We start from the raw sequence: 14,203 nt of genomic DNA on the forward strand, positions 1-14,203 counted from the left end.
CTAAGATCTGGGATGTGTAAAAAAAAGTCAAAAAGTCAAAAGTCTGCATAGTTTAGTAGCTGTTGGAGAATAGTTCCAAATTGCTTTCCAGAATGGCTCCACGAACAGTCCTTTAATTGTATCTGTTTTCCCACAACCCCTTCAGAATTTTTTTATTTTTTTGGCCTGTTTTGACAATCCATCAGGATTGTGCTTCTTTTAAATTAGTTAACCTGTTGATATTCTAGCTCTTTTTTTACATTTTGTGGTGTTTATTAATTCTTACTTTTTCTATTGTCTTAATTTCCATTTTAAAGGACAATTTTCCCTCTGAGGATAGCCATAGTAGCATCCTAAAATTTTTTATAATATTTTTTGTTATCATCCTCTTTTTACCACTTGTTCATGTTTCTTTGATGTTATTTGACTCATTTTAGAATGTTAATACATAATCTCTTAGGTCTATATTGTTTGCTTATATTTTCTGAATTTACAATTATTTCTTTTGGGTTTTGGTCAGTCAATAAATAATTATCAAGCATTTATTAAGTGTTTACTATGTGACAGGTGTGGTTCTGAGCACTAGGGATACAAAGATAGGCAAAAACATTACCCTTGTTCTCAAGGAGGTCACATTCTAATGATACGGGAAAAGGGTGACATGCAAGTAAGTATATGCATGCAAGATATCTATCTAGATCTAGAGACGTGTGTGTATTTATATACATACATTCATACACACATAGATACATGGATATATATATAATAGGTATATATGTATATATGATACACATACAAAAGATATATCTCTCACATATGTATACTTATACTTTTATATGAATACTTACACGTTACATACATATGTATATGTGTGTATATAAATGTGTAAATACACACACACACATATATAGAGAGAGACAGAGACAGAGACAGAGAGAGACAGAGAGAGATAGAGATCAAATGGAAAGCAATATCAAAAAGTAGGAAATAGAACATTCTAGTTATGGGAGACAGCCAGTAAAGGGTGATGGAATTGGGAGATGGAGTGTGGTGTTTGAAGAACAGAAAAGAGTGTAACTCGATTGTAGAGGATATAGAAGAGTCAAATACAATGCAACAAGAAAAGTAAGAGTGGGATAGGTTAAAATGGGTTTTAAATGCCAAAGAGAACATTTAATATTTGATTCTAGAGGTAATTGGGAGCTACTGGAGTTGGTTGGTAAGATGGTAGGGGTGACATGGTCAGACCTGTGCTTTAGGCAAACAACTTTGGCAGCTAATGGGAACATGGATTTGAGGGGAAAGGGTGTAATGGGAATGTAAATTTTTAAGATCTTCCCTGCCCCTAGGCTAAAGTGCACCTGGAGCCTGGGGTGGGAGGCTTGTTTTTCAGTAGATACTTCTTGATTGGCCAGTGAGTCAATAAGGTTGTTACATTCTCTGAGCCAGGAGAAGGCTATATAAGCCCTGATGTGAGGCTTTGTTTTGGGGGCTCACTTTGAGAAGTGTTCTGTGATCTGATCAGATGAAACTCTGGAAAGCCATTGTCCAAAGCCCCCTGGCTTTGAAACCCAGATATTGTTTGGTATGGATGTAATGGTTGGACAGTTTGGAAAACTGTCTACTCGATCTGTTTCTCTGTCTTGATAATCCTCTGTCTGTATATTCTGAAGTTCGGGGTGCTGACCTTTTTCCCCTGAAGTAGGTGAACGATACATATCTGACTGATTAAAATAAGCTTGTTAACCCATTTTGAGTTGCTTTCCTTTAACAAAACAGATCAAAGAACCTGTGTAGGCAGCAACCCTGAGGACACTTGGGGTGCTTGCTGCTACAAAGGGCATGAGGCTCGCCCAGAAGTTAGAAAGCTAATTCAATAGTGCACCTGAGAATTGATAAAGGTGTGTATAAGGTGGTAACTGTGTGAATGAAGAGGAAGGACATTTATTAGTGTTCTTGTGAAGGTAGAAATGACAAAATCTGACATCAGATTGGATATATAGGGTAAACAAGAGAGAGGAGTCAAGAGTGACATTAAAATAGTGAACATTGGTGACCCAGAAGATGATGATGTTTTTCACCAAAATAAAGAAGGAAGAGTGGAGGATTTGCATACAAAGATGTGAATTCTGTTTTGGACATACTAAGCTTGAGATATTTATGGAACATCCATTTCAATCTGTCCAAAAGAAAATTGGTGATGCAGGACTATAGTACAGAAGAGAGACAAGATATATACATACATACATACACACATCTGAGAATCACATGAATAGAACTGATAAATGAACATATGGGAAATGACAAGATCACCAGATAAAACAGAATAAAGGAGAAAGGAGGTGAGAATAGAGCCTTGGAGGGTCACATATAGTTTGTGGACATGACCTGGTTGAAGATCCAGCAAATAAGACAGGGAAGACCTCCTAGAAAGGAGGAGAAGCACAAGAGAATAGTGTCATAAAACAAACTAAAGGGCAAATCTCCTTTCCTGGCTCTACTCCTTATTGTCCAGACTTCTCACCTCTACCACAGCAGCCTTTTCACTTTGGAAGATACCTCTGCTCCTGCAGCCCCATTCTCTATTTAGTGAGTTCCTCCCTGTAACCTCTATTTAAAGAAGTACCTGTTAGCTATGTTCACCCCTTTCCTGACTCTCTGGACATATTAACACTGTCCCCACATATACCTTCTTCCACATGCTTGGTTTTCAGCTCCCTTTTTTATGTTTTCTTCCTCCATCAGAATATAAGCTGCTAGAGGGTAAGTACTATCTTTTGAATTTCACTTACATTCTCAGCACTTAGCAGATTACCTGGATCATAAGCATTTGGATAGATAAATCTATTCATCTATTTATCCATCCATCCATCTACAATTATCCCTTCTACATCATGACTTTCCCCATTGCAGTTTTAATATATTGCAATTAAACATAAGAAATTAAATGGGAAATTTTGGGGAGTTTTATGGAAGCCATAGACAAGATGTGAAGGCCAGCAGATGACACAGAAAAAATTTAGAAACTCAGAAATGCATAAAATATATGTATAGTATTGCATAATATCAATATCTTTCATCTTTTAATACCTTGTAATGTTAATGGAACAGGAAGATCTTTCCTGCCCATTAACAGACCTCTGTAACCTGTTTTGAGTTCAGGCCCAGCCAAATGTTGTGATGGATCCTGAGTTACACAGAGCTTGAGTTACATGGAGCCCATGATGGGAGGAGCTTGCCAGATGATGTGGAGAGTGAGGAAGAGCTGAGGAAGAGCAGCTAGTGTGAGAGAGTGAGGGAACAATTTTCTCTAGGGGAGCTTGTTTGTGGGGAGGACTAAGGGAGGGAAGGCTTGGGGATGTCAGAGCTTCCTGCACTGGCTATGTGTATAAACTTCTTTGTTACCATGGTGGAATTAACTTTCTGGTGTCTGAATAAATATTTTTGTTTTGCCTTTGAGGAAGAGAGTTATTTATATTTTGTGAATTTTTCCTAGAAATACACATGCATATTCATAGCAGCTGCTATGGGTATCACATTGATGATATATGCCTTAATAATTCAGACTTCTTTTCTGGTTTGAAAGGAGACCCAAAAATTTTTACATGGATATTTCAGATTGCAAGGGCACTGTATCCCTAATCCCCTTGATGTGGAAGGGATAATTGTATTAAGATAAGAAGGTGTCTAGGAAGAAATATTGATTAAAAATGCCAAAGGCTTCTGAGAGGTCAAGAAGAATGAGGAATTTTAAAAGACAAGAGATTTTGGAGAATGATTAATTCAAATATTACATTTGTTTGCCAAAATAGGACAAGAGATAATACTGACCTCATGCCATAAGACAAATATCCTGATACCTAAACCAAGAGACACTAAACCCTCCCCCACCCCAAAACAAACAAACCACAAAAACCCACCTATAGACTAATAACTCTAATGAATATTGGTGCAAAAATAGTTTTTAAAAATATTAGCAAATAAGTTGAAGTAACATTAAAAATAATATAAACTATGTCCAAGTGGGCTTATACTAGGAAAGCAAATTTTATTTAATAAGGAAAATCATAAACATAATAGAACATATAATTTTAAAATAATAAAATTATATGATTATTTTAATAGAGGCAGAAAAACTTTTGAAAAGATACAATAACCATTCATTTAAAAACATTTGAAAACTCAACAACAAATATTTACTTAATATCTAAAAAATTATCTATCTAAAATTAAGATCTAGTATTATCTGTAATGGTGAAACACTAAAGGTTTTGTCATGGAGATCAGCCAAGGTGTCCATTGTCACTTCTATTATTTGTTATAGAAATAAATCAAGAGAACAAGCATAGGCAAAAAGAAAATAACAATACTTGCTAACAACATGATGCTTTGTTTAGAGAGCCCTTAGGGATTCAATTAAAATTTAGTTGAAATAAAAGCTTCATTAATGTATCAGGATATAAGAGAAATCCACAAATTAAATGATTAGCTTTTTCTGTATTGCCAACAAGAGTCAACAGGAAGAAAATAGGGAAAGTCCATTAAATATAACTTTGAAATGTGTCAGATATCTGTGATCTGACCTAAGAAAGCACATACAAATGTTATGTGAATACAATTACAAAAGACTTTAGAAATGAAATTTTAGAGAGATTTTAATTGCTCATAGTGTGGTTTTCCCATTAATTATATTATCTAAATTAATTTATATTTTCAGTGTCATAATAATTAAACTGCAAAAGGGTTACTTCATAGAACTTTAAAAAATAATAACTAAATTAATCTTGAGCAACAAAATTTTAAAAATTTCATGGGAAATATGGGGAATAAACATATAAGAAAGGAAAGTAGTATATATTTCAAAACATACTACAAAGAAGCAATTGTAACAATTTGTAAGGATTTAAAAGTAGGAAAAAATTGAACAGTAAAAGAGATTAGGTGCACAAGATACGGAAGTTCCATTATATTAACAGAACAGTATTTGGTAATTTTCTGCTAAAACCAAGATTTCAACTTGGGGTAAATAGTCTGGAAGAATTAGCTTTATGCCAATACTTTACACCTTTTACCACACGTAGTAATCTTTTAATAGGTACATGATCTAGAGATAAAAGTTTGTAATAAGCAAAAAGAAGAGGCAGGAAGGAGATACTTTTTCACAACCATGAAAAGGAAAAAAGTCTTGATCAAGCAAGGGTGAGAGACATCACAGGAGATATTAATGGAAAATTTTGATGAAATAAAATGGATTTTGTTGGTAAAAACTATATCAATGAAGTAAAATTAAAAGAGAAATAGTTATATGTGAAAAAATCTATGGAAAAATTTTTGGATAAAGGATTGACATGCAAGATATATAGGGAACTGATACAGAATTTGGATGGAAATCTTTCTAATTCAAGTAACTGCCTAGTAAGGAAGTAATAATTACCTACAACCAACACAGCTTCATCAAGAAAAATCATAACAGGCTAATTCTAATTCATTTTAAGACAGTGTTTTTTTTCTTATTTAGAATTTTATTTTCCTCCAGTTACATGTAAAAACAATTCCCAACATTTGCTTTTAAAATTTTGACTTCCAAATTCTCTCCATTCCTCCCTCTCCCATTTGATATAGGTCATACATGTGCAGTCTTGCAAAATATTTCAAAATAGTCATATTGTGAAAGAAAAAAAAGCCCCCCCCCAATCAAGCAAAATAAAATAAAAGAAATATACTTCAATCTGTATTCAGAAGACAGTGTTAATTAATTAGTATATCAGCAAATTTCTATAGTTGAATTTTACCAATATTTTAGCAAAATTTTTTATGTCTTAATGATAGTATTGTCTAGAAAAGCTAGAGAGAAGTAGGAAAAACAAGAGAGTAATCAAATTAATTGAGAACCAATGAATGAGTTAAAGAATCATCATTATAGGTGTGCACAAAGCCTGCATCAGATGTGCCGGCACACTGAGTCCAGGCTCTTCACATGGCTTCATTTAGCATGATGTGATTCCATGTCAATGGTGAAGGAAATCTCCTGTGGACTTCTTCAAAAATCTATACATGAGCCCTGTGCACGTAGACAAAACTAAAGATAGTATCCTTATCAAAAAGGCAGATTATACATGTGAAGATTATCTAACATGTTGGATGACAGAGTCAGCAGCTATTCAGGGCTAAATTTAATATGACACCATTTAATAATAACAAATATGAAGTGTCATCATTGTTCTTTATGTTTTAGTCAAAAGAGCATTCTGTTCTTTCCCTAATTACAAGATGGGGCAAGCTAGACAGTAGTTAATGTTAAACTCAACATAAATTCACCAGGGTGATATGGTCAACAAAACTAATGGGATTTTTGGACTACCATTTAGAGAGGCATAGTTACAGGAAAAAAGCAAGTGATACTTCAATTGTAGTCTGCCCTGATCAGATCCATTGGAAATGTAGTGTTCATTTCTGCATACCACATTTTAGAAAGGGTGTTTTTAAATCTGGAAAGTATTTTAAAGGTTCAAGAAGAAGCTTGAGTCCATGGCAAATTAAGATCAGTTGAAGGAACATGTGATAATTAGGGAAGAGGAGAAAAAAGAAGAAGAGGAAGAGGGACGGTTATAGTGGGACTCTTCAAGTAATTGAAAGGCAGTCAGGTCAAGTCAACAAGTATTTATTAAGATTTTTTTATTCATCAAGGGGGAGAACTAGAAGACAGACTAGAAGACAGACTAGAAGAATGAGTACAATTTACAAAGAGGCAAATGTGGACTTGATGTAAGTAACAGGTCTATAGAAGTTAGAAATTTTCAAGTGAAATGGAAAGATAGGGAATAGCAAATTCCTACTCACTGAAGGTCTCCAAAAAAGACTGGATGACCACTCTGGGGGCATATGGTATTGGAGATTCTTTTTCTTTCAGTGGGTAGGGGAGGTGGATTGGACTAGATATTTGCTGAAAAATTTGACTAGATATCTTCCTGAATCAAAGCTCTATATTAAATTCCACCACTCTAAAACTGATACAAATACATCTTGCACTAAGCAAACCTTCCTAAATTTCATTTTTAGTGTCTCCTTGAACTTATTATTAGTAATTTTAAAACCAAGCAGTCAATAAACATTTATTAAGCATCAGCTATATTCCAGGCACTATGCTAAATATTGGGGATACAAAATACAAATAAAAATAAAGATGGTCCTTGCCCTCAAGAGATTATGATCTAATGGTAGAAACAGCACACAAAGGGAAGCTTAAAAGTGAGGAGGGCAGCGGGAGAGAAAAAGATACTTGGTATGGAGGATATAATGGAGAATTCTAAAGAAGTCCAAAATTAGTGTAGCTGGAGGGAAATAATGGAAGATAACTATGCAGAGCTCCTCCTTAAAGAGAGGCCCTGGAGCCTGTGGTTCTGTCCTCTACTCAGAAGGTTCAATCAGAGGGGCAGGGGGTATCAATAAAATGTGAATACTAGGCAGATTCAATCCTGCAAGATAATAAAATTTCCCATTGATGAATTTCCTGGGAAAGGAAAACATCTTGAGGAGTTTTAACAAAGTTCAAAAACAGGGTAGCTAGTGTGAAATGTGGAGAAAAAGAGTGTCATTTTTTTGTTGTTTGTTGGAACAGGCCACCTATGATGCTTTTTGGAATTCTTTAATACATATTTAGAGGAAGATTGTTATTTTTTCTCCTGATATCATTAGAAATGAGTGGGTAACAAAGGCAGGTGGGCTATTTCTATGCACCACCATTGTATTACCGTGCAATTTTAAAACAAGAGAATATCTTGCTTCAAAAGTAAGCAATATTGAAAAAAAAAAAAACCCAAGAGGGAACTTCGTGAGTTGCTAATGCGGTAATATTAAGTTGTCTAGGGACAGTCAGAGAAATATTCAATGACTCATTTTATTTTGGTCTGACAGTTGTTGCTTATTTTAGAATAATCATTTTCTCTCATAATTTTATTTTATGGAATACTCTGGTAGCGAAAAATTTAGAGCAAGAGAGGGGGCATAATCTTTAAAGTCCTTCCTTCTAAATTTTTCAGTGGAATGGATTAGGTTTACACTTTAATGAAAGAGGATCATTGGGTTTGGTCTAGGGAATGAAAAGCTGAAATGAATTTTTAAACCTTATTTTATGATTTTTTCATTTGGAAAACCTTGCAGCTATTTCTCTTTCACTCCTTTGTCCTTGTCTTCTCTTTTTTATTTCCTTATTTGTGATTTCTGTGGGCTTTTTTAGTTGTCCTCCCTTTCCCATAGACTGTCTTAGTAGCCTTGAACTCTAAAGTCCTATAGTCAGTCCCCTTGTGAAAATAAAAACTATTTCAAGCACTCAGAGCCTAAAAGCATTTCCTAAGAAGGAAAATCGGGCAACAAGTTAAATGAGAAGTTTAATGTATTCTGTCTCTTTTCTATTTCCATTTTGGTTCGATTTTCATAGGTATATGTGTTTGGGGAAGAATTCTGAAGGAATTTCCTGCAGGCTTGTGTTCACATTACCCTTTTGATGTGAGAAGGCTAAGGAAGAAGGTATTTGTTTCTAAGAAGGGAGGATATAGCATTGTTGGTGTGGATAGAATGCCAATAGAATTTCAGTGGAGCTATTTTTGTTGAAAGATATTTTCAGGCTGCACCTCAGAATACAGGCCTAAAGGTATTCTGAAGATAAAACTAGATGATATTAAGGCAAAGGGGCAAATTTGATGTCACCAACATTATTTTGACTTGGCAGGATGAGAGCCATGACTAAATTATGACTCCGTGAGAGCAGACCTCATTCAAAAGAAACAGGATAGATAAAATAGAGAGGCTGAGGTAGAGTAGTGTAGATTATCAAGATATTTGAGGAAAGTCAGATGTCAGGAGAAACATTGTAGAGAGCATCTGGGTGAAGATCAACAGAAGCATAAACAAAAGCACTATTTCCTACCACATGGAAGAAAAAAAATAAATAAATTAGAAGTTTGAGAAATAGATGATAAGCTTGACATTGAATCACAATATGATAGTGATGAGGAACTTCAATTATATCGCATTTACTCGAGCTCTCTGACAAGAGTAGAACTAAAAACATATTGATTTATCTTAATGGTAATCTTAGTATTTCAAAAGGTAGAGAAACCATCTTGGAAATTCTTGTATCAGATGCTTACCAAGAGAGAGAAACTGGTTATTGGGGAAGGAAATGATGGGAATTTTGGAGGGAAGTAGCCACACCATATCAGAGTTTATGAAAGAGAAAAGAGATGGGCATACAGTAGTCTGACATTCACCTTAAAATTTAGGAGAGCATATTCCAAAGCATTCAGAAGAAGGATAACTAGATTTTATGAAATAAAAATTATTTAGTGGAAGTCAACTCAAGAGGGATTGAAAGTTTGAAGGAAAAAAAAAGAAATAATACCAATGAGGCAAAGGAGGGTGGAGTGGGCAGGGAGATTAAAGTGTAGATACATGTAGTTCACCTGTAATCTTAGAGTTTTAAAAAGACATATGTAGAACTTGAAAATAAATGTGGGTAATAGGATAAATATGCAATGGGGTCTCCATTACTCCTAAATTATCATTATTGTATGCACAGAAATAGCAAAAGAATGCCCATGGGATTGCTCTAGAGCACAAGAAATAGTTATTCCTCATGGACTATTTCTTTGACTTTTCAGAAAAATTATGTGAGCTAAAAATAGTATAATGGCTGGCATTTCACTAGGAAAAAAAGACTAATAAGCTTAAGCTCCTTGCAAGTAAGGATTGTTTCTTTTATTGTACAAAGTGTTCCAAAAATCTTACTGCACAAAATTTTTTGGGACATCCTATATTTGTGTCCCCAGTGCCTGACACACAGTAGGACCTTAATCAATGCTTATTAATGGATAAAATATTCATTCCAATAGAACTGTAGAAAGAGTAAGTAATGTTTGTAAGGGAGACTCTAAGCATTTGAAAGGTCAGAGATGTTGCTTGCAATAGGGTAGATAATGACCTTGCTCCTTGAATTTGGCTTTGTCTCTACACCCTTCTATTATCTACAAGAGGAATTCTGGAATTAAGACCTCAAAGTCCAAGTTCCTGACATTTTTGTTAGGAGATCATATCTTATCTGAAAGATGTTCAGGCATAGTCTTGACATCAGAGACTAAAACTTGGGAGACATAAAATTGTCACCTTAAATTGAGATTGTCTGGCAGATATTGAAAGAAATTGAGTTTTGATTTGGATATGAGGATCAGGGAGAAAGAAAGGTCCATCATCTTGAGATTTGTGAACATGGATTACTGGAAGAATTGGGTTTTCTCAATGGAAATAGGACAGTTTAAAAGTGGGAATAATTTGGCTATATGAGTGATGAGATAATGAATTCTGTTTTTGGACATGTTGAGTTTAGGATGGCTATGGTGCATCCATTTGGAAATGCCAAATACAGAATTAGTGATGTGAAATTGCACTTCAGGAAAACAACTAAAGTTACACATATAAATAAAGATATGGGAATGATACATGAAGAAATAATAACCAGGCCTCTTGAAACTGTTGAGACCACAGAGAGAAGTTGTAAAGATAGAAAAAAGGAACTTGGACAGAATCTTGGGGGATCATTCATGGCTAGGCATAGTGATACCAATTGTATTTTGGCAGAGAAGAATGGGATGGAGTATTTAGATTGATAAGAAAAGAGCTAGAGGAGATCAGTGCCACAAAAGCTGAAGGAGAGGAGGGTGTCCTGAAGGGGGGGTATGTGTGTTAAATAGCTTCAAAAGGGAAGAGATTACTTAGAAAATGGATACCAGATCACAATTAAGATATGATAAATTTGGAGATAAGAATTTCAGTTGAGTGGTAAGGTCAGAAATCAAAGTGCAAGGGGCTAAAATGTCTAATTCTGTCTTCCTAAGGTCTCAGTGGTATACAAGAACCTGGAAAGTTGGGGACCCCATTTCTTGAGTCACTTCCAGAGATTGAACTGCAACAGCAATGGCTACTTACTGTCCTCTAAATCTGCACTGCCCAAGATAAAGTTCTTCTTGACTGGTTCTGGCTCTAGTTCTACTCTTTCTAAGAAGTTCCTATAGTAGGGAATTTGGCTAATTATCATTCAGCATTATTAAAAGACAGTCATTTTGTGACTGATCAGTTAGGAAGAGAACTATTCTTTCCAGGTTTCCCATTTCTTTCTTGATTTATTGACAGGAAACTGACAACATTTTCTCTTCTTAATTGATCAGACACAAAATGACATTCTTTCAATAGTGCAAAATAATAATGAGCTAGATTTTCCTAATGCAAAAAGTCCTCTCCAAGAGGAAAATGGGTAAGTTTAGAAGCTGGGTGAACTCTTTCAGTTCATTATCATTTGCTCAAACTTGTGGGGATCCTAAATGGATACCCATACCATTGTGATCTATGTTAATGTATCCCAAATTAGTTGCATGTATTGGATTTCACACTATGTGAATCTAAGTTAGTAATTTTGTCTTAATGTAGACCTGAGCTTCAGTTATTTTCCATTTACTAGCAAAGAACTCAAGAAACTATGGATATTGACTTCAAAGTTTTGGAAATGTGAATCTTTGAGCCTCGGGAGACTCACATCACTATACACTATCACACTGCTTCCTTAAATCAACCTACAAAGTGATATAACTTCAGGATGCTATCTAATGATGAGAAGGTAGCACAGGATTCTACTCTCAGAGTCTGTAATGAGATTAGGAAATAATAAAAACCCAAATTTGAATTATTCATCCTATGGTTGTAATTGAATGGCCTGGATACCACACAGCTGGAAAAATTCATTTTCACCTCATTCCCCACCCTCCTGTTTCCAAAGCCCCTTCCACTCCCCAAAGAAGTAGTTCATTCATATTATGTCTCCTTTGTAATCAACACTGAGAAATGTCACTTTGATTAAACACAACTTTGAATGACTAAGACCACAGCATAATAAATTCTCCAGAGCTATCTTTCAGAACAACTGATTGCTCTCCAGTCTTAATCCTCCAGAGTCTTATTTAATCAAAATGATGCTGCTAATTAAGGATTAAAACCTCCAAATAGAGTTAAAAAAAAGAAGGATTTTTCTTTCTCCTTTGGGTAGGTCAAGGAGGCAGAATCTGCTATAAGGAACTGAATAGCTCCTCACACCCCTAGTAAAACTGCATTATTCTCTGACATTTGGATTTAATCCAAAACAGGCTTGAGTGCTTTGTAATATTAACATAATTGAAAAGAATAGTCTAACTAGGAAAGGTACATCCACATAGGCAAGATTTGTTCTAAAATTTATCACTTATTTTGTATGTAGGGTTACCAAGTTTAAAATTATATATAATAAATGCACACCAAGTTGGTCATAATGGAGGGCTCCTGCTTAGATTTTCTGCTAATGATGGCTGAGGCAATAAAGCTAGTGTTCAGTGGGAGAAACCCTAAGACTTCAGAATGGTGAAAGACTTGGGCCTAGACATAGGGAGTAGATCAGGAAAGCTGAGTTGGTGTGTTAAGGAGAGAACTGGAGGGGAAAAAAGCATTCATGGTAGTGTTGTAGGATATGGGAGAAGCTGCCTTAGGATCTGCTTGTTGGTGGCCAGGAACAAGCTGGGAGAGCTAATAGGAATGGCTTCCTGAGCCACAAAGAGAGGGAAAGGAAAATTGGGGTGTGTGTGTGTGGGGGGGGAGAGACCAATAGGGTAAGTTTGAAATAACATCCCCAGAATCAAGAGTACTGGCCTAACCTTGATCACTCTGGAGCCACAAGGTGAATAATTCCACTTGCAATACTTCCACAGTACTCATTGACTGAGTTGAGAGGAGGGGAATGACTATCTATGCAAGCATAAGGAAAATAATTTCTCCCCTTTGTTATGATTTTTCCCTCAGGTTATTACTTCCCAACTGACATAGGTGGTTATACCATTTTTTTGGGGGTGGGGGTGTATTAGGGGTGGGAGGATTGAAAATGATTCTCTTGACTATTTATTTAGGCTCCTGTGAGTTACTGTGTTATTTTGACTTCTTTAATCTTTTTAAAAATAAAGTACTCGTTCCTCATTGGTATATGAATGGAAAGAATATACTGAAACATGGTTTATGCAATAACAAATTAGGATTAGACAAAACAATTGATAATGAATGCAAAGGTGTCTGAATCCCAGGTTACATTTATGTAGATTCATAGAGATGGTCAAGATTGTAAGAAGCAAATTGCTACATTGATAATATTGAACTAGAAATTTCCAACAATTACATGGCTTATACTAATAGCCTTCTATTAATAACTGCTACATGTTTAAATTGATATTTTGAGCTTATTATGCCTTCCCATTTTAAGGTAAATATATTACATTATGGCTTAGTACATAGTGATTCAGTCTCAAAGTCAAGAATACTTGTTTTAAGTCTTGCCTCTGATAACATACTGGTCATATGACCTGAGGCAAGTCATTTGACCTCAACTCTCATTCATTCTATTATCATAACTAATCTCCTTCTTGATCTTGATTCTCATATCTCCACTTGCCTATTGGATATCTCAAAAATTAAAATGTCATAGACATTTTAATTAAACATGTCCAAAACTAAGCTTATTATCTCCCCCCCATAACCTCATGCTGTAAGTCTTCCTAACTTTTCTATTACTGTCAAGACCACCATCCTATCAGTTAACCAGGCTCACAGTCTAGATGTCATTCTCACTTCTTCACTCTATGCCTCCCCCACATTCAATCTGTTGCCAAGACAGTATCAATTTAATATTTCTTATATATACCCACCCCCTTCTCTGCTTTGCCACTTCCATTGTCTTGATTCTGGTTCTGATCATTTCATACCTGGACTGTATTTATCCCAGAGACAATAGAAATCCAGGTGGGAAATCCAGGTGGAAATGTCTATTGGACAGTTGGTAATGCAATAATAGAATTCAGTTAAGAGATAAGAGCTGGGTATATATATTTGAGAGTCATCAATCAACAAGCTGGTAATTGAAACCATGGAAACAGGTTGATTTAATAACAAACATTTATTAAGTATCTTCTATATGCCAGGCATTGTCTTTGGTTCTGGGAATTCAAAAATGAAAATTTTTTCCCTCAAATAGCATACATTCTGTTGAGTTGATGAGATCATGAGAAGAGAGAGTATAGAGAGAGAAGAGAAGAGGTCCAAGGACAGAGACCTGGAGCGTACACACACACACACACACACACACACACACACACACACACACACA

General features: G+C 35.3%; 2 protein-coding genes across 2 annotated transcripts in view; one reads left to right on the top strand and one right to left on the bottom strand.

Moving 5' to 3' along the window:
* MGST1 (microsomal glutathione S-transferase 1) overlaps nt 1-14,203 on the top strand; it is a 359,649-nt gene that overhangs the window by 173,088 nt on the left and 172,358 nt on the right. The window lies entirely within an intron of this gene.
* The window catches only part of SLC15A5 (solute carrier family 15 member 5), a 145,468-nt gene that overhangs the window by 117,854 nt on the left and 13,411 nt on the right, over nt 1-14,203 (bottom strand). The gene's annotated exons all lie outside the window — the stretch shown is intronic.

This window comes from Petaurus breviceps, unplaced genomic scaffold (genome assembly GCF_028583685.1).
Source record: "Petaurus breviceps papuanus isolate PSGF00001 unplaced genomic scaffold, PetGlider_PUasm1.0 78, whole genome shotgun sequence".
Classification (NCBI taxonomy): Eukaryota; Metazoa; Chordata; class Mammalia; order Diprotodontia; family Petauridae; genus Petaurus; species Petaurus breviceps.